We start from the raw sequence: 23,825 nt of genomic DNA on the forward strand, positions 1-23,825 counted from the left end.
ATATATAAATTACTTTATTCACAATAATATCATCAAATATACTTGGTAATATCGGACTGACGGACCGTTTTCGCTCAGAATCGTTTTTCTTATACAATGATATTATATTATTGAATTCAAATTTAACACCATCCATTACAGTGACCCACTTGTAACATACTGTACAGCAGAGCGACATCCACTTACCCACATTTTTTTTACATATGTAGGTACCTAGGTACAATGTAAGAATAATCTGTATTGTAAGATAAAAGAACGAGAACAAGACACAGTAGCGTGATTGAAGTCCATGATCCATCATCCTTAGCATTACTTAAGAGTTAAGATACGAACTTGGGGTTTGATAAATTTACCGTGATTCAAAATTATAAAATATTAAAAATTGTTTCGTCAAAAGTTTTCAAAATTTTACAGATTTTAATTAATTAGAAATTAGAATAGGTTTAATGGCTATCTAAGCTATTACTACTAAGCTTGGTAGTAGTAACTTACCTACATAATATATAAGACATTTTATGTCGCTGAAATGTTTGATAATAACGCAGTGTTGTTATTTATTTATTAATAAAACGTTAACTATTTTATTATTTTATCATGATAAAGAAGTGAAAAATAGATTTGAAGAATTGTATAATTAAATTATTTAATTAGATACCTAACTATATTTTACTTTCTTATTAGTTATTTCTAACAACAGTAGGTACTTATAATGAGGAATATGGACACATTAATTCATTAGGGATAGTAATCACTAATCAGCAATCTGAGACCATAAATTATTTTCACAATATTGGGCTTAGGCGATCCACCATTCTACCCTGTAAATCTCGCTCGATAAGCACTATTATATTATAATGTTAAAGGTTCAGGTACCGCATTAGAGTTGTTATGTGGTGTAATACCTATACAGTACCTATATATCTTTTCACGCCCACTCAATATCTAGCGCACGCAGGGTTTTAGTTCAGTTAAGGTTTCACCTCAGTAAATAATTTACATTATTTTTTTCTTAACAGTTTTAATACAACAAATTATGGTTAGTCTCAATCAATGAAGAAATATAGTCTACATTTACAGTGTTTAATCTGGTCATCTATAGAGCCTCTTCGGGCCGTAATAAATGTGGTAATACACGATGACACACCATCGATTATGGCAGACGCGCAGACGTTTAGCAATGTTCTAAATTAACCAAAAAAAAAAACTGAAACTATGATTACCGATGTCTTTGTCATATTCAAAAATTTATTTTATATCTATTAAAAATGACCAACAATTGATTTGTGCGTACCTACTACCTACCAAAATGGTGATAAATAAGATTTTTTATAGAAAAAAGAAATTTCAGGGGAGTCAGAACCTCTGCGTATGACACTGCATCCACTCTAAACATCATATTGAATCCTAATATTAAATTACATAATTAATATTCAAAGGGTTTTTATTTTTTTAATTTTATTATTACTTTAATAAATAAAAAAAATATTAAACATAAAACAATTTTTTTTATAAATTATTAATTAGTTAGGTACAAAATCACAAATAATATCAAAAATAATAAATGTATACATGTGAACATGTTTATTATTCAGATTAGCGTTTACATATTTTGATTAATTCGACATTTATGATTAATGGATTAACTGTATTAGCTTATTATAGATAATAAATTAATATAAGTTACAACATAATAAAACATCGGTACTATAAAATAAAGTATAAAGTACTATAAACGATGGTCCGATTCTAAGAGTTAAGACCTATAAATTTAATTTCTACTTTCCACTTTTCAAGCTATCAGTACCATGTACGAGAATACCTATATACATATTATTATTATTATATTATATAAAGTATCTAGTGGGCGTGACTAGTACATCGAGTAATAAATTGCTTTAGTAGTTCTCACTTATTTCAACAGATGTCGTTGAAAGTATCGTTTAAATATAATTGAACTCGAGTCCAAATAAATTAATCAATAATTTTATGAATTAGAACTAAATGTTTCTTCATTGATTCATTATATGCAAATCTTCTGTGGCAAATGTGACATTTAAATTGAGGTTGTACTCCACATTCAAATTTGAGATGTCGATCAATAGAGCATTTATTTTTGTATGATCTTCCACAGTTGTTAGGGCAATAAAATCTTAGTTCCATTTTGTCTGAAAAAAAAAGTAATTAATACTACCTACTTTTAAAAAGAAATACATTTTTAGAAATATAGAAAATACTAAGTACAAACAGTATGCATCATACACATAATAATGCATACATTATTGTAGTATTTAGGGAAAGGTATGAAGTGCATATATCGCAGTTTTTTTTTTTAAATTGTATTTATTTACTAAATAAGCATAATAATGATATTAAAAACCATGGAAATCGTTATGATATAGTTATATAGAATAGAATGTTTCGAGTGTACCTATATTTCCCTGAAATTAAGTATAGGCGAGTCACTGTAGACAGAGCATATTTTAAGAAATTTTTTCTAGGCGGAACCACTATGACTATATTAAGCTATAAGGCCAAATACCAATCTCGGGTACTTTTTATACTTTCTAACTATAAAACACATATTTTGCGATTTTTATATACTTTTATAAACTTCACTAGTCATGCAATAAAAACAACAAAATATGCAAAATTAGTATGACTCTGTATGACTGTATATGTAATGTGTATATTATTATTAAAAATATATACGCATGTTCCATGTAATATATATTTAACATATTTTTAACATTTAGTAAATAATGGACAAATTAATTTATTACGAAAAAATGTTAAGAAGAATCTATAATCTATATTCTAGATAATATACGAATGTTGCATATAAAATATTTAAAAAATTTTCCGCCAGCGGCAAGAGCCATACTAACTACTATAAACTCCTCGTTAAACACCACGGCTCTGCGTATAACATGTGTAATTATCGGTGTTTATGTTTTTAGACGAAATCGGAAAAATTGGATTATTAATAAATAAATGTATTTTCGATACAGCGGCGACGAAACCGCCGAAAGTAAAGTTAATCTTAGTATTTTTCGTCAGTCGTATTTTTAATATTAATTTTTTAATGATTCGACCAACGATGATCGAGTAGGTACTGAGTAGGAAAGTAATTGAAAACAATGAATTACTGTTAAACATCGCAATTAGCAAGTATAATAAATTAATAATAACATGTATTATAGCCATATAGGCGTATATAATTACTATATAATATAAACTTATAACATATTTTTCATTAGGATAATCTTTTACAGTACCTAATCAAAACGTATTTGTCGATGTTATTAACAAATAATAAGTCTTTATGTAAAAATATTTATTAAGTGGCCGTGGCTATGGGCAAGGTGTACGCTAACGGCAACGTATATCCATTAACCACAAGGTGGCTATAACTCATCCTACATTCCCACCTATTTTATATGTTAAAATATGCTCTATAACTGTAGAAGATTTTTAAAATTTGAATTTATAGATAATAGCGAGATAGGTACTAAAAATATTAACTTATCGAAGGAAATATAAATGGGGATTGGAATCAGATAATCATTTTAGTTTAAATGGACAAAGTTGCTTTTCGATTTAACAAAACAAATGTTTGTCCAAATTTTGATTTAAAATCTGCTCTAATACAACCATGTTATATACTTACATCTTACATGCACTATAATGTCTATATACTATTATACTATTGTCTATTCTCCTCCACCACTTAACTAGAAAATGCCTTTACCTATGATATAGCCATATAAGTATTAGTATATTATTAAGCACCAATATTTTATACAGACCAAAGTAACTGATTCTTTTCATTAAATCAAATTACGTAGATATATATACCCTAATTTCCACCATATCATACAGCAACCTGTATGTTTCTACTGCCTTGTCTAAGGATGTGGCCCTCACGGCAGGTTCTCGAACACAGGACCACAGATTATGCCCTGGATGACGGATGTCGTCCACCGCTAATGATGGACATCCCAACCGAGCCTGCAGATCTACCTTCATCCAGTAGAAATGCTGGCAGTGTAGCATGGTGTGCTCCACCGTTTAATACTTATATAGGTACCTATATTATATTAGTTTTTACCTATCCATTTTTAGAATACATTTCAGCGATACATAATAACATATTTAATAAATATGGTAAAATCTCCAAAGAGATTATGATTTAATGCTAAAATAGTAGGCTAATGGCCATTGGCAGGTCACAAATATTTAAAAACGGCCCAATTTAAAAAACTAAAAAACCTAGATGCTAGGCCAAACTCTGCCCCCCCTTAAATCCGCCACTGCAAGTGGCCAGTGGGTACCACTCTACTGTACAGTACCGTGTCGACTATCGAGTGGGCCACAGTAATAATGTAATGAATGTGTTAAACTTACTTAAATTTAAATTTATACACATTTTTGTTTTTCCTGATTGATTTAATAATACATTTTTTCTCACAAAATAACTATCTTTATCTCATTTGCTACCGAAATCACCCTCAAAATTGAAAATCTAATCATTTTTTCTACTATAAATTGTGTACACATAACACATAGATATAAAAGAAAAACACACACAGACACCATTGTAATACACATTCATTGTTCCGCTCAGAATCTAAACAATATTTTATACAGTGGTGTACGCTCGCACAGGCCGTGAGGGGAGCGTGATCATCTCTGCATTGCTTTTATTATTATATTATAAAAACTCGAAAATGTTGTTATCAGGGGTACCATTTCAGTTATAAAATAGGGCTGCCAAATTTTTTATCAGGATACATTTTTCTACCACCAGGCCACGGTTATAACAATGAAAATTGAAATGTAGCCATGTTGGAGTTATTTCTAACTTTGCTATTAGGAATGAAAAATAATTAATATTTTAAGTGATAACATTGATAAAAGTATAATTTTTTTTTTTTTATTGGGTAACCCGTGGCAACATAGGCCATTGGGTGTGGGGAGGGCACTGTAGGTTTTTTTATATCGGGTAGGTTGATACACGTGTGTTGTGTTTGGAAGAATTTCTAATGGGGCACCCGTAGGTTTCTGCCGTGCCCCGGGGTGGGGAGATGGCGGCACTTGTTCTCCGGACACCGTGACATGCACGGAGAAAAATGCAGCCCAGTGGTCGAGGATCGAACTCGGACCGGCTGTGCCGAATCCGTCGCGTTAGACCGCTCGGCCACCTCGTGGTCTAAAATATTAGATGTTAATCGTGACTAATCAGACTATCAGAGCTTGAATTGAAAACAAATAAGAATAAGCTAGGGAGATGCTAAAAGTGTAAAATATTTGCATACCTATACCTATATACTTGAATACTTGATGAATGTATATTGATTAGGAATTAGGATAGTATAATGATAATTATAAGGGGTACATACGCTGAAATATGTTTAAATTTTTAAGTAGTAGGTAGGTTGTAGGTTTGTACTGTTTGCAGGTTTTAAAAATAATATTGTTTAACAATTAATTCTAAACATTGTCCTCAATTTTAATTTTATATTTTAATATTTGATTAGATAATAAATATGCATAGAAATTACTTTTTTCAGGTTAATAGTCTTTAAGAAACCAATTTAATGGAGTTTTTTTTTAAAATGATATAACTGACTTTATTAATAAAAAAATGCAATATCAAAATATCAAAAATCAATAATTTTATGAACTAAAGCTAAATGTTCCTTCTTTGATTTATTATATGCAAATCTTGCGTGGCAAATATAACATACAAATTGAGGTTGTACTCCACATTCAAATTTAAGATGTCGATTAATAGAACGTTTATATTTGTACGATCTTCCACAGTGGTTAGGGCATACAAATCTTGAATCCATTTTGTCTGAAAAAAAAAAAAATAATTAATACATTTTTTTTCGTGTTGACACTAAGTATTACACGGCTATTGAACTGTTATCGCAATGCTTGGCCCCCAACAAGAATAGGTCTCCAAATGTAATTAATACTACCTACTTTTATAATGAAAATATTTAGATTATTAGCAATGTAGATACGCACAGTATGCATCATAAATATGGGAATAAAATGTATTATTGTTTAATATACACAATTTTATTTTATCGGTATTGGGGAAACAAAATAACAAAACGCGTTCTGGTGGAAGTAAATTGTACCTTCCGATTCGGGATATATAGATATAGTTTTATATCGGTTATTTTACTTTTTCTAGTAAACTAATATTGTTCTCTTAACTTTATACTCTGATATAGCTAACTGTATAAGTTGGTAAGTACCTACAATTTCTACTAATATGATCAAATACATTCAAATACACTTCACTTGAAGCAAAATGTATACGGAATATCGGGAAATTACATACCTACAAAGTAGATACAAACAGTAGATAGATAAAGGTAATAAAATGTATGTGTATATACAAAATATTATTTTATCGATATAAAATAACAACTTTCAAAACAATATATAGGTACTTTTCCATCAGTATGGAAAACAAGTTTTATTAGTTATTACGCCAATCTTTGAGGGTGGGAATGTAACTAGTGTAACAAATTATCGTCCAATCTGTCTACTTTCAATTATTCCAAAAATCTTCGAATCTATTATATCAAAAAAATTACTCCATTGCTCTCTTCATTAGTATGTGACGATCAACATGGTTTTATTAGTGGAAAATCAACAACTTCTAATCATTTAATTTTTCAAAAATTCATATTAGATGTTTTTAGATCTAGATCCCAAGTCGATGTTATTTATACAGACTTTTCTAAAGCATTTGATAAGGCAAACCATTCTATACTTATATCTAAATTGTATAACATTGGTATTCAAGAACCATATCTTTCTTGGATTTCTTCATATATACCAAAAAGGGAACAAATTGTAAGTTATGAAAATTTCAAATCTAATATATTCAATGTAACTTCAGGTGTACCTCAAGGCTCTCATTTGGCTCCTTTATTATTCTTATTATTTATTAATGATTTAAATTTTAAATATTCAAGTAAACTTCTCTTTGCCGATGATTTGAAATTATTTCGGAAAATAAATTCCTAAAATGATGTATTATTATTACAAAATGATTTGAATACTTTGTCAGATTGGTGTACAAAATATAAACTACCATAAAATATTGATAAATGTAAAGTTATTTCATTCTCTAGAAATCGTGATCCACTTATAGTGCCTTATCGCATTTACCAGTCTCCTTTGATACGTGTTCATGAAATCAGCGATTTGGGTGTAATATTTGATTCAACTCTTACATTTAATAAACACTTATAAATACTGTTAGAAAATCGTCCATGATTTTAGGCTTTATTTTAAGAAATTGTAAAGATTTCACTAATCCAGTTGTTATTAAAACATTATATACTTCTCTAGTCCGATAAATATTGGAATACATCATTGTGGTTTGGTCGCCATACTTAAATTATCAATTTCAATGCTTAGATAATATTCAAAACCGTTTCCTTAGATTCATGGCATTCAAATGTAATTTAACACGTGTGCAACATTCTCCTTATCAACCACTATTAGAGTTTTTTGACATTGCAAGCTTATCCGAGCGTAGGAAAATTTATGATATGAAATTTTTATTTAAGGTAGTTAATGGTTTTATCAATTGCCCAATTATTTTAGGCTCTCTCAATTTTAATGTCCCTCAATGCAGAACTAGATCAACCACTATGTTTTATGTGTCCACACATAAAACAAATTATGCTTCAGCTTCTCCTATGAATAGGATAATGTCGATAGCTAATGATATAAATGTCGATTTGTTTAACTTTAATTCCATTGAATCATTTAATATTTATATAAACAGAATTTTTTGTACTTAATATTGTATTATTGTGTTACTTTTTGATTTATTTGTATGTAATTGTTGAACTTAATTAAATTAATTATTGTAATTGGATCATATGATCCGTTGAAATAATAATAAATTAATATGGATTCGTTGTTATATGATTTATAGAATATGTAAAGAGTGCTTACCAGTAAATAACTAATATGAATCAGATCGATTAATTTTAGTTGGTAGGTACGATATAATTATAACATTTATTACTAATATTATAAAATATTGTTTTTTATTTTATTTTATAGATAACCGTAATTATGACATTAAAAATCGTGGAAGTCGTTATGACGTTATGATATAATATAATATAGAATATGTTTCGTTTTATCATTGCTCCAGAGCCATGAATATGGGGGCTATCTATGAAATGTTTTTACGGAGCCTATTAAGTGAATGTTAGCTGTTACTTCGGGGCCTCAGATCAAGTGTTAAATTTGAATTCAATGTGAAACCACTGTATACAAAAAACGGTTGTAAGTTAGCCTATATTTATATAATATATCTAAGGATATTTTATTACATATATACTATATACTACTATATAAGTACTATTAGTAATGGTAGATTGAACTAATTTTTGCCAAAAGCAAATCGCACAATATGCATGTTATTTTATAGTATGATGATGTCATATCCTCCCACACATTTTTATTACAGTATAGTGATGGTTTTTTTTAGAACAAAAAAAAAATTTTAATCATGAACCCATAAACACTGCAGATTTTCGGCGGAATATGACTATCGAGAGCTTATTGCATAAATATGACATTATGATTGTAACTTATACCTATACAAAATTAAAAAAAAATTGAACCATTTTTAAAATATACCCTTTTTTTTAAAGAATAGGAAGGACTTTGTCACCATTAATTCAATCACCAGGATTGAAGCATTATTATGATTAGTTGAGCTCGAAGGTAAACAATAATAATTGTATAATAATTTTCAATAACTGAGAATAACATATAATTGTATTGATATATTTATTATTAATTGCATTAATTAAAATATAAAAGTTATAATATTAATTTTACTATGAGTATTTAAATTGTAAGACGTAAATAATAATAATAATAATGAACTTTATTGCAACAACAACAGTACATACATAATAAGAAATAACAAAATAACACGAGTTACATATTGCAGCACCCCCTAAAAGCAAAGCTTGTGCTGGGGGAGCGAGTTCTTTTTACCTGCCTAGAAATATACATACATTTGAATAATATTATAATAAATCTGTTTTTTATACTATTACACTATAAACATAATAATACATAATACAATATCTTAAATAATAGTTTCATTAAGTATAATCATTAATCATATTTTCTTTAAATCAACATGTCTAAGATAAGTTTTGAAAGACTTTAAATTTTCAAACTGAAACAATACTATAGGTAGGTATATTCAATAAAGAAATGGTAGACGCTGTTGTAGCCAGTAGTATTACTAATTATATTATTTGTATCAATTACCTATTAATTAGGTATTAAATATCTATGAATCAGGATAACATGTCTCTTCATTGATTGTTTATCAGTAAATTTTTTGTTGCAAATAAGACATTTAAATTTTGGTTGTACTCCACATTCAAATTTAAGATGTCGATTAATAGAACGTTTATATTTGTACGATCTTCCACAGTGGTTAGGGCATACAAATCTTGAATCCATTTTGTCTGAAAAAAAAAATAATTAATACATTTTTTTTCGTGTTGACACTAAGTATTACACGGCTATTGAACTGTTTTTGCAATGCTTGGCCCCCAACAAGAATAGGTCTCCAAATGTAATTAATACTACCTACTTTTAAAATGAAAATATTTAGATTATTAGCAATGTAGATACGCATAGTATGCATCATAAATATGGGAATAAAATGTATTATTGTATAATATACACAATTTTATTTTATCGGTATTGGGGAAACAAAATAACAAAACGCGTTCTGGTGGAAGTAAATTGTACCTTCCGATTCGGGATATATAGATATAGTTTTATATCGGTTATTTTACTTTTTCTAGTAAACTAATATTGTTCTCTTAACTTTATACTCTGATATAGCTAACTGTATAAGTTGGTAAGTACCTACAATTTCTACTAATATGATCAAATACATTCAAATACACTTCACTTGAAGCAAAACGTATACGGAATATCGGGAAATTACATGCCTACAAGCTGATAATGTTTATCCTACTCCGGACTGGTGGGGTAACCCCGCCTAACCATCAATATGGCAGGCGTCGACAGCGCGCCCAGTGTTTATTTGTTTTCCCAATAAATTAACAACTTTCAAAACAATGGATTCGTTATTATATGATTTATAAAATATAAGAAGAGTATACTTCTAATTTCTATACATGAGTATAAATATGATCGATTTATTTTTAGTTGGTAGGTACGATATAATTATAATATTTATTACTAATATTATAAAATATTGTCTTAGATTCTGAGTGGAACAATGAATGTATTGATTTTACAAAGATGTGTTTTTTTTATTTTTTATTTTTATTATTGTGTCTGTCATCACCTTTTAGGACAGTAAAAATGCTTGGATTTTTTTCAACAGTATCTTTTCTGATAGGAAAGTGAATCTAGTTGTTACTTTGGGGGTCAAAAGTAAAAATTCCAGTTGTTTTCAAAAACGCTGTGTAAAACAAAAGAAAAATTAAGGAAAAACAGGAATTTTTACGCAAAATCTGTTTTTGAAAAAATCGATTTTGGTATTTGGTGCAACTCTAAAACGAATGACCGTAGATACATGACATTTTTACTGAATGTTTATATTAGCATTTTCTATATACACCATAACATTTTTCAAATATTTTGACTAGCTTATTTTGAGCTGTTTATGGACATTTTCAGTTTCCATTTTTTTTAGTTTTTTTTTTCTATTAATATCAATACAATTTTATTTGTTGGTTAAAAAAGCTTAAAAATTTAATAGAACTATAGAAGGCTCCTAGTATATTGTTTCAAAGGCAGATGAAAAAAATAAAAAATCTATTGTCACAATTTTTTTTATAAGCATTTTTTTTTTTTTTATTTTATAAAATGTACAATCTGTATTACATGACGCAATAAGTAAAATAGATGACTGATATAACACTATATACATAATAAAAATAACACATTAAACACAAGAAGGAAAATCATCCAGCGATGGTACCCTTTAGTAATTTATTTTTTTTATTCATTAATTGAATAGGTCACGGCACCAATTTTTTTTGAGTCGGCGCGGTGGGTTGTCAGGATACTCTTCCTGACAACCCACCGCGTGATGCTAGGTGAGTGACTAAAGGATTGGGATGGTGTTGCAGTTTAGAGTGAAATCTGTTATAGTACAATTTAGCTAGTTGGTCAACTGTTGGAATTCTTAGATCTTTGTGCAGGGTATAGGCGCAATTTGGATAACTGATTTGGGGGGACTAAATTTATAAAATCAATACAGACCCGCAGGGGCTCCACCCCGCACCCCCTCATCACTTATTATAATTTTTACGGTAGTAATATATTACAAAAACATTTAGTTTGGTACTCAACAGTAAAAATAAAATAAAATAAATAAATGAAATACAATAATATACACCTCAAGTAGGTACTCAACAACTCAATGCTAATTAATTATTTATTTGTAATTAAAAATAAAATAACATAGTTACGCAGTGTTAAATCTTATAATTATAAACGGTGATTAGATATATAGCGAATTTATTTAATATTCTTAATTTTAATACTACCAGAAATGTCTTTTTCTATATATATCACAGAAGCATTTGAAAATCTATCTTGATGCATAGATGTGCGTACCAATTTTTTATCTTCCTCATAGCTAAAAAAGACCCCTTAGTTTCCCCTTTAGGGGTTGAGTTTCCAAAAATCCTTTCTTAACGGACGCATACAACATAATAGCTATCTGTATGCCAAATTTCAGCCCGATCCGTTCAATGGTTTGAGCTGTGCGTTGATAGATCAGTCAGTCAGTTTACTGTTTTATATAATATAGGTACAGATGACATCTCCGTAAATTACATATTCTAAAAGTAGCTAATAGGCAATAATAATATTTATACCTGTGTTACTTCTATGATAGCATGTTATCTATACTCATAGAACAATACTATACTCAAGCTGTTATACAACACGATTTATCATCATATTATATTCATATCATTAAAACTAACATTAATAACAACAATTGATTATATTATATTCTATAAATTTATATTAAATATTACTTATTACTTATCACCAGGACTCGGAACTTTATGCGCTAAAAACAATGAAATATGTGCATACGTATGCATTAAAAAACGCAAATATGCAGTATAATATGCATATATTATTTTATGAAAAATATATATTTTAAGGTATAATTATAAAAAAAAAATATTTTTGAATCATAAATATTTTATTTATATATTTTTTTTTTGAAGATTTAGAGCTGTTATACTAAATCTATTCCCAGAATCTAATTAAAAAAAAATTGAATTTATCGAATATAGCAATTATTAAATAATGTTAGGTATTAATTAGTATTCATCCAACATATTTACAACATCACACATTTTTTCATAGTATTAACAATAATAAAGTACTGCAATGATGCAGGTACCCCAACGAGTTATGATTGGTTCTGGAAGTAAAGGGATCTCCGGTGCGTAATCTTTGAAAATTTTTATACGTGATGGTGCTTTTTTAAATATTTTTTTTACGTTGGCTACGATTTTAAGAACATTACCAAACTGATTTCGTACTTCCTCCGAAACGCTATGGAGGCCATGAGCAGCACATGTACCATTTTAGAGTAGAATGCGTTCAAAAAGATTTCCCACACTTTATCATATACGGTACTATTTATATTTTGTAAATCATTTAATTTACAATATTCAATTATTAAAAACTTGTTTATTTTTGTTGATTTCTTGTTAAAAATATTAAAAATACATAGGCACCATTTTTTTTTATAAGCATTTAAAGTTTGAATTTTAACAAAATTTATCAAATTTAAAATTTAACAAATGTTTTGTTGTTAAAAATTTATAAAATGTTCAACTTTTATAGCTAAGAATTGAAAATCTTGTTTTAAGATTCCATGTAAATATAGGTTATATATAAATTACTTTATTCACCTTAATATCATCAAATATAGGTACTTAGTAATATCATAGGCTGACTGACCGTTTTCGCTAAGAATCGTTTTTCTTATACAATGATATTATATCATTGAATTCAAATTTAACACCATCCATTACAGTGACCCACTTGTAACCTACTATACAGCAGAGCGATATCCACTTATTCACATTTTTAATATTATTAATATTATTTATATATTTCTCAAAAAAGAATACTGGGCTTCACTGAGTATAATGAGTTAATGTGGAGGCCCAGGGCAGGGGCTACTATAATAGTAATTTTTCCTATTTTATATTTTTATTTTATAGGTAAGCGTAATTATGACATTAAAAATCGTGGAAGTCGTTATGACGTTATGATATAATACATATATAGAATATGTTTCGAGTTTAACTATATAGGTCTTGAAATTTAATATATAGGTATAGCTATAGGTATACAGCTGTAGAATATTTGTTAAGTTTTTGACGAATTCCTAACGTCATTGATATGTATACCAATTATACAATTTTAAATATTTTTTTTTACTATATTTTATTTACGCCAAACGGCAATTACAAAAAGTATATGAACAATAGCAATATAGTAACAATATTACAATATATAGCTTAAAATTAGAATAGTTTACAAAATGCATTATTAAAACAGTAGTATACAGACAGTTAAAAGGGGAAAATAAATATAGAATAGATTACATAGCATTATTGGCATAACGAAGCATATACGGTGCAGTGAATGGTTATTACCGTAGGAGGTGGAGTGAGTGGGAATATGAAAGGGTGTGTGATGCCTTGATGGGTAGGATGGGACACGGAAATTAATGGAGGAAAGAAGATCTTATTTTTAAAGTGTTTTTAAATGTAGGTACCTATGTAAAATGTAAATAAATTTCATAATAGATAACGGTTGAAAAAAACCGCATTCTAAAATATTACTTTTGTGTGGACATTCTGGTTCAAAATAAATAATTAACCACCGATCACCGCTATGTAGAAAACCATTATTGAAATATACTATAATAGTTTTGATTTAATAACAAAATTCACGGATTCACGTGATCACATATACGTTCATTTTAATTTCACGTGTATCCGTGAATTTAACTAAACGTGAAATAGAGACCTCCAGGATAAACTTATAGGTATAAGATATTATATATTACCGGTGTGTATAGTGTATTTATATTATATGATCAGAACTTGAAATGGAAACAAATAATAGAAGGGATACAAAAGTGTAAAAAGTGGGCATACCTGTACTTGAAGATTTGAATATCTATTGAGTGAGATAATTTATTATTTTATTAAAAAGGGCAACTACACTAAAATATATTTTAAAAAGAAGATGGATTTTTTTATTGGCAGCAGTTCTAAGATTATCTTTAATGTTCAGTTAAAAATTGAAAGTGGTAAGTTGTAAATAGTTAGGTATTTTTTTAATAACAATATATAGTTAACCATTTAATTCTAACATCGTCCTAAATCCTAACATTGGATTTGAATATTTGATTATAGATAATCAATATGCATAGGAATTACTTATTTTCAGGATAATAATCATTAAGAAACCAATATTTCTTAAAATGTTTTTATTGCTTTTAATAATAAAAAAATATAAATATGTATTATGTAGTATAATATATAAAAAATTAATCAATCCTTTTATGAACTAAAGTTGTTAACTATATGAAAATCTTTTCTCGAAAATATAACATATGAATTGCGGTTTTTTACCTTGTAATTCACATTCAAATTTAGAATTTGAATTTTTTGGTGTCGAACAATAGAACTTTTATATTTATATAATCTTCCGCAGTTGTTATGGCAAAAAAAACTTGGTTCCATTTTGTCTGAAAAAAATTGTAATTAGTAGTTATAATTAGTACTGCTTAAATTTAAATGAAAACATTTCATATTAGCAATCATAACCGAAAATTTTACATTTGAAAATGCCATTGTATGAATAAAATATAATAATTAAGTAATAAGTACCCACAAATAATATTTTTAAATTACAGAAAATAACTACAATTTTAGTTATTCTTCGTTTAACTATCTAATTTTGTTGAAATTAGAACTTAATAATATGTATATTATAAATAACTGTGTTTATATATTTTTATAGTTGTTTGTTACAAGTTAAAATGTTGACGTAATTTATCAAATTGAAAAATTATTTTGTTGTTAAAAATATATAAAATGTAAAACTTTTATAGCTAAGGATTGAAAATTTAAAACAAGGTTGCACATAAGAAGTTAATTCTGTATGTAATCAAAAAATCTGAAAAATCTACATAAACATTAGTTTTTTTATAGTTATTTGAAGTTTAAATTTGGACGAAATTACATAATAAATAATAAATAATAACGATTTTAGTTATTTTTTTGTAATTTTATAATAATTATTCAACTTACCGGCTACCGTATTAATAATAAGTAATAATACAATATAAAATTAATATAAAATATCCTAGAATGACAAACCATCAACACTCTTTTCGTATATCTACATTCTACAATGATATTATAATATCATTGAATTCAAATTCAGAGATTCAATTGATACTCTGCAGTTGGGTCAGAAAACAAGATTATTTGCTTATCCATTTAATAAAACAATTAGAAATTTGGGACCTGATTTAATACAATAACCTACATGTTACATACTTACATTACACTACTTACTTTACTATTATTCCACACGGCTGCACAGTTCAAATAGAAAATTCCTTCATTTTTGAAATATTACTAAACGTCAAGAATTTAAGCAGAGCAAAGTCACTGATTATTTTCGTGTACATCAGATATAAGATTGTCTATTGAGTTCATTTAAAAATTAAAGAAGTAGGTACCTAGTTATTAGTAAGTAAATAGTACTGTAGAAGTATACTTTATGAGTAAAAATATCGTCAAACAAATTAGGTAACATTTAATTCAAACATCGCATTAAATCTAATATTACATTTGAATATTTGATTAAGTAATCAATATGCATAGGAATTACTTATTATTAGAATAATAATTATTAAGAAACCAATACATTTAGATTTTTCCATAAAAAAATAGACAAATAAAGTAAAAAAAAATATTTAATTTATACATACAATGTTATGAACTAAACCTAAATGTTCCTTCAACTTCCTATTATATGCAAATTGTTTTTGGCAAATATAACATATAAATTGTGGTCGTACACCACATTCAAATTTAAGATGTCGGATAATAGAGCATTTATTTTTGTATGATCTTCCGCAATTGTTGGGGCATACAGTTCTTGATTCCATTGTGTCTGAAAAAAAGTACCTATAGTTAATTTATTTTGTTGTGTAGGTACAACTTTATGAGAACTGAACTGTTTTCATAAGGCTTGGTCCCCAAATGTAATTAATGCTACCTACTTTTAAAATGAAAATATTTTGTTAGTAATTAGTAATATAGGTATTATATTATTATAAAGTAGAGGCAGGGTGGAAAACACTGTTATAACTAGGGTTCGGATTTGAAGGCAAATGCCTTTCTTTTAATTTATTAGACGATGGAACCTTTTTTTTTTTGCCTTTTTTTGCCTTTTTACTTATAAATGCCTTTTTGCCTTTTTTTTACCTTTTGTACTTATAAATGCCTATTTTGTGTTTAATTTTTCAGTTGATTTATAATTTTATACACAGCTTGCGTATATCGCTACAAATGGGTTTTATTATTCGCAATATTTATCGATATCGTCTTATCGAGTATTTGGTATTTACTGAAGACAGCCTATCAAAGTACATGGTAGTCAATTTTTTTTTTAATACCAACTAGTTTATTTTGCATGCAGTTTTAATTTTTAATTTGTATTTTTCTCAAAATGTGTGCAATTGAAAGTGTTTAAAAAATGTTAACTTTTTTTATTTTGTAGTATATTTATGAATTGCCTTTTTATATAAATTAAATGCCTTTATTTGCCTTTTTTTACATTTTAAATGCTTTTTTTATTGATTATATTGCCTTTAAATCCGAACCCTAGTTATAACACATTATGTCATTATATTTTAATATAACCCCCTCCCCGGCTCCCCCTACAGACTACCTTGGCCATTTCTGTGTACGTCTTTAATTATAAATATTATAATATATAAAATACTTAAACAACTTTAATACTTACTTTGGAATGTACCTATTATATTAACTATAGAGTATACATAGTTTATACTATATATAGGTAGTAGGTATCGTGTTATATTTTTATATTCCATATAATATACATGGTCTGGGCTTAAATTGGAAACAAAATATAAAGGTGATGCTAAATTATAAAAAATTTGCATACTTATACCTGAAGATTTGAATGTCTATAGATTAGGATAGTAAAATGTAAAAGGGGTATAGGTACGCTAAAATATGTTTAAAAAAGAAGAGGGATTTTTTATTGACAGGTAGTATAGATCTAAGATAATCGATTGAGTTCAGTTAAATATTTAAAGTATAGTATAGGTACTATATAGGTACTGCCTATATACTACCTACCTACTTTATAAATAACAACATTGGTAGATTTAAATGTTCAAATAAAATCGGCAAATCTTTAGGAGGGAGTTGGGGATCTCGTACTAAAATGCATGTCAATAGCATACTTACGGAATTGTTGTTTTTATTAACCTAACCTAACAATGGTAAATTATATTGCAGTTTGCATTATAAAAGGTATTATTTTTTATGTGGTAAAAATAAAATAATAATTAATTATATCTATGATTTACGTGGTTTCTCGTTAACATATTAAGAGATGGGCCCCATCGGAATTTGCCGATTAAACTACTGTTAATACCCGCCACTGAATAACAATATCGTTAAAAAATTAATTTTAAACATCGTCCTAAATCCTAATATTATATATTAATATTTGATTAGATAATATTAAATATTCATAGGAATTATTTCAGGATAATAATCAATAAGAAAACCAATAGGTACATTGACATTTTTTAAATGCATTATTACGCTTAATAATAAAAAATTAAATGTACAAAAATTAAGTAAGAAAAAATGTAATTAATTAATTAATTAATCAAAAGTTTTATGAACTAAAAGTAAATGTTTTCTCATTGTTTTATGATATGCAAATCTTTTGTTGCAAATATAGCATATAAATTGTGGTTGTACCCCACATTCGTATTTAAGATGTTGATTTACAGAGCCTTTATTTTTGTATGATCTTCCGCAGTTGTTGGGGCATACAAATCTTGATTCCATTTTATCTGAAAAAACGTAATTATTACTATTAGGTACCTTAGATTAAATATAGAAATATATACAGTGATGTATTGTTAAATATAATGGCATAAATATATAGTAAATACCTTATTAAGTAAAAAAAAATTATATTTATATAGGTATCTCTTATAAATATATATTTATATTGGGTATTTTGTCGTGGTTTGGTAATTGGGTCATAGGCGCAAAGTTTTTGACTTGGAAGGGCTATACATAGGTATTTAAATGAAACAGACCCATGGGTGGCTCTGCCCCAGTGGCGTATAGCTAGATGGTTAAGGGCCGTAAATAAACTAGCCCCCCACCCTTACGAATATGATCTTTGTGAAAATTCAAAATATACACGTAATATTGTGGGGTCCCAGGGCACTACACAACTTTTTCCTATGATAGCTACGCCACTTTTCTTCCCCTTCACACCCCTTGTCTGTTCAAATAACTTTAAAATACATTACCTATACATTATGTAACAATAAATTTATCATTTTCTTTCTCACTTACTTTCTTACATTCAATATATTATAATTATACACCTACCTATTACTAAAATGAAAATTATTTTTATTAAAACAAATTATAACATTTAGGGTACCGTCTAATATGTATAATATATCATAATATTGTAACGATTCGAAATTGCAAATGTAAATATAAAACAAACACTGCTATGTCTAGTACTTATCGACTATATTCTAGACAAATTGAAATGTTATTATTAATATATAGTAATTACTAATTTGTTATACATATATTAAACGTATATAATTATGTTCTGTGGATCCGATAATCGATATAATGAATCATGGTTTAAACTTAAAGGCTAAATTTAATATTGGGGGGCTGAGTCCTCACCAAATTGCGCCTATGAGTTGGTTCTCAAAATTGTTTGGATTAACTCTTGATAATTGTATGAACAAAATTGTTAATGTTATATGAAAAATGAAAATTACAAATAATTATAGAAAACTTTGTTTGGTCGCCGAAAATTCTAATGCCTAGGTATAGTGACTGGTATACTACTATAATATACGCTATACACTATAAAGCCATACAGGGCTAAATTGTATACCGCCGTGGCGCCGTAAAAAGGGTAAATTAGAGGTCCAACCCGGGGAGATTTTGTAAAATAGTGATTTTGAGATTTACAATGGAAATTTTTGTTTATAAATGTTTGTTATTGGTCATAGGAGAAATAATAAGTAGGCCAATTAGTTAGTATCTATTATTTTATTGGTTGTCATTGGTTAATCTGGCAGATCAGGTACAAGCTTGCATCGAATCGATTTTTCGCATATTTCCTATACCAAGGCGGCTGAGTTGCATTTACTGCAGCGAGTTACACCCAAAAGGAGTTGAACAATAATAATTTTTTTAAAAATTGTCACTTTTTATAGGAAACGAAGTTTGAGCGGGATCAGCTAGTACAATATATTTATTAGTTATCATACCATTACATCATAAAAAAAAACAATTTGGTATTATTTATATCCCAAACATGCGGAGACTATTTTATTATTTTAGGCCTTATGGTCACCGAGGAATATTGTTATAGTATGACAGCATTAGATAAAACATTTAACGATTTTATAAATTATAATATATATTAGTTCGTACTTCGGGGTTAGTCCATAGAATAATTCTCATATTCTGGATTTATTCCACTTGAACTTTGTGGAACGATTTTTTCACAGCTTTATCATTGCTCCAGAGCCATGAATATCGGGGATGTCTATGACATTTTTTTGGGGGGCCTATTATTAGTTAATGTCATAGGCCTCAGACTATAAGGGTAATTCAATGTGAAATCACTGTATATACGATAAACGATTATGTGCGAGGTCGGCCTATATTTATATAATATATCTAACGATATTTTATTACATATATACTATATACTATATAAGTACTATTAGTAATGGTATAGATTGAACCAGGGCTTGAAACCGGTTACCGGTTTTTAATGGAAACCATGACAAATTTTGGGTCTGGTAACCACTTCCCTGTTTTTAAGTTTAAATTTTGAGAAGCGATTAACAATTACCGGTAACCACCAAGTTAATTTAAGGGTTAACGTGTAACGGTAACCTTTTTTTAAAAAACCGTTCAATTCAACAAAACCGGAAATTTCAAAAAAATTAATGTTATATTTGATTTTTATATTTTATATTTTTTTTTTTTTTGGGAATTTGTATTCAATTATTTTGATTAATAATTTTATTTACAATATAATAAATGTAATGTAATAATAAGTACGACTAAAGACGGTATACTGTCTGTAGCCGCGATAATAAGTAATAAGCACCAATCATAGATACTAAGTACGATTCATTGGTTTATAGACATATTCAGTGGCGTATATAGGGGGGGAGGGGCTAGGCCAGAGCCCATAGTGAAATTGCAGGTTCAATTAAAACATTTCATGTATATCTACACTGTTTACAGTTTTTCACCATGATTAATTTAGCCGGTTGATTAAAATCGTTTTTGAGGAATTAACAAGGAAATGATTGTCAGGACTTGCTTTGATGACTTTGAATGTTAAATTCATAGTAAGATAACATTAAAATATATATAATTGAAATTGTCAATATTTTTAAAAAATAAATTTTACATAATTATTATAAAATTAAATTGGGAAATAAATTTGTATTTCTATTATTTATGTCATAATTATAACCACCCAGCTTCCTAAAATATGTATAGTTATGGCTATGTTAGTCGTGCTATGCTTGACTAGTGATAAATTGCCAAAATTGGCCCATAGTGAAAATAATTTGTATATACGTCACTGGACATATTATAGAACATATTAAATTATTATATTCATTTTATTTTATTGTAATTGTCGCCGTTGATTAACACTTTGCCGTGAACTATTTTTCAATCGATGGTTATATGGGTAATTTACTAATTTAATTTAAATTTATGTTAATCCATATCTTCAAATGATAAAATATAGCCATATAGGTATTTATTTTTTAATTTAGCTTGTCCTTAACCATTTTATAAAGTGGAAGTGGATATTTGTTTTGTGTAAATTCAAGTAAAACTAAAATTTTCCGAAAAAACATAAATGGAAAATACCGTTTCCGAAGTGGTTACCGGTATTCTTGAAGAATTAAAACCGTTTACAAGCCGTTAACCAGTAACCACTTTTTTAGAGATAATTTTGGTAGCTGGTAATCAATTACCACTAATTCTAAAAACACTAAATCCGGTAACCACTTACGAACATTTTTTTGGCTCCTATCGGACCAGGTAACCGAATTTTTCATAAGCGATTTCATGCCCTGGATTTAACTAATTGTTGCCAAAAGAAAATCGCACAATATACATGTTTATAGTAATATGATGATGTTGTAGGTGTAGGAACGGTTTTGAAAGGATAATACTGACACGGTTAATGGTACGATACGATTTTATTGAATACAATTGTAGCTACAATAATCAAACGCGTTAGTTCGTCGACGGTCCAGTCAACTTAGATCAACTAGATTCACTTTCCTATCAGAAAAGTTACTGTTGAAGAAAATCCAAGCATTTTTACTGTCCTAAAAGATAATGATGACACACAAAAAAAAAATTAAAAAAAAACGCGCACCTCATTGTAAAATCAATACATTCATCGCTTCGCTCAGAATCTAAAAGTAAATAGTAACAATTTTAACACTTTAGTCTTTTAGTTTCCTTTTTAAATAATAAGTAAAATATTAAATAAGTAATAACTGTTTAATATAAAAAAAAATAATAGAAAATAAAATAATTAATACTTAAAAAAAGTTTTATACAGATTTTATACCATTGTATAAAATAATTCTATACAGCATGTATATTACCATGTATAAATGTATAATACGATATTATACATTAGTATTATACAAATTTACATCAGTAAGAGTACCTATAAACAGTAACAGATCTACAAATTATGTAACCCGAGGCACAACATAATATTAGCAGATTAGCTAATATATAGCTTTATGAGTTAACAATTTGAAATTTGGGTCTTCTATGATTAGCGCCCGGGATCCCCCCCCTCGCCCTAGATCCGGTACAGCCTATAAACTGTTTATAGGTACCAATATATTAAAATATAAGATATTTCATGTGTTATAAATGTTATGATGTATTTTATACTCCATTATAATATGATCAGTTCTTGAGCTTGGAATACAATTAGAAACGGCGGTCCAAATAAATGTGCGTACCAGAAGATTTAAATGTCTTATTAATTTGGATATAACATATAAGGGGTTCGTTAAAATATTTATAAAAAAGAAACGGGACTTCCCCTACCATCAATTCATTCACTGATTATGATTAGGTATACTTGACTAGTGAGCACATAGGTATACATTTTCAATAACTGACAAACGAAAATTTAATATACCTATATATATATTTTATTTATCAAAACGTTTTAACAACAATGGATATTAGTGTAAAATGTGTTTACATTAAATTTTATTTAGTGTGGTATAATTCTATATATAATAGTTATTATTTATCATATCAAATGTCTATGAACCAGTACTACATGTCTCTTCATTGATTGATTATCAGTAAATTTTTTGTTGCAAATAAGACATTTAAATTTTGGTTGTATTCCACATTCAAATTTAAGATGCCGAATAATCGAACATTTATTTTTGTATGATCTTCCACAGAAGTTAGGACAAGGAATTCTTGATTCGTTTTGTTCTGAAAAAAAAATATTATTTCTACTATTTATTATATTAAAATAATTTATTAGAATAGCAATAGTATAAGTAGGTACTAGCATATTATACTGCAGTATGCATCATAAATTGTAAACATCATAGTATAAATTATGTATTGTATTTAAATTAAATTTACAAAACAAGGGTGCATTATAGTCAAGGTCGGGCCAGTCGTGGTAGGCGGTAGGGCAGCCACTGTAATCTTGTGATTACTAATTTTATATTGTTATTTTTGACATTGACCAAATGCATTTACGAAGAATCATTTGTTTATGTTTTTGAGTAATCTAAGAGGAAAATTAGTATTTAAATCACATTACCAAAACGATAATAATACTTTTGAGGGAATAACGTATCGATTTGTCTTAAAACAATTTAAACATCATTGAAATGGAGGAACACTTTTTTTTTTTGAAAGTCGAATTGAAAGTCAAATATTTAATAATAAATTATAACATTGATAAGCTATACCCGCAAAAATATTATCATCTATAATTTTTATAATAGGTGATTGTACTCTAAGATAACTAAAAAATCATACTATAAAAAATGATTTTAGGCGAAAGCGTTTTATCTATGTTGCGTGTGGGTCTGAGGGATAAAACAAATATTGCGCTGACATTTGACGTCCTCTGAATTGCATCTATAAATTCACGATATATTTGTACTGACAAAAGTACAAGACGTTGGAAAGTTTTAATTAACGGTAACAAATCAGTAGGTAGGTACCCGTAAACTACAGGTATATAGGTTAGGTTAACCTTACAGTATACGTTATACTGTATAACTAGATACTTGATTATCCCACAAGATTCGACGTATACTTGGGGATAAATTTAATCTAGTT

The 23,825-nt window shown here is 27.9% G+C and overlaps 1 pseudogene; it reads right to left on the reverse strand.

Moving 5' to 3' along the window:
- Positions 1-1,358: 1,358 nt before the first annotated feature.
- On the reverse strand, positions 1,359-18,253 carry LOC132952473 (zinc finger protein 684-like; annotated as a pseudogene).
- Between the last annotated feature and the right edge of the window lie 5,572 nt (positions 18,254-23,825).

The sequence above is a fragment of the Metopolophium dirhodum genome, chromosome 9, assembly GCF_019925205.1.
Source record: "Metopolophium dirhodum isolate CAU chromosome 9, ASM1992520v1, whole genome shotgun sequence".
NCBI lineage: Eukaryota > Metazoa > Arthropoda > Insecta > Hemiptera > Aphididae > Metopolophium > Metopolophium dirhodum.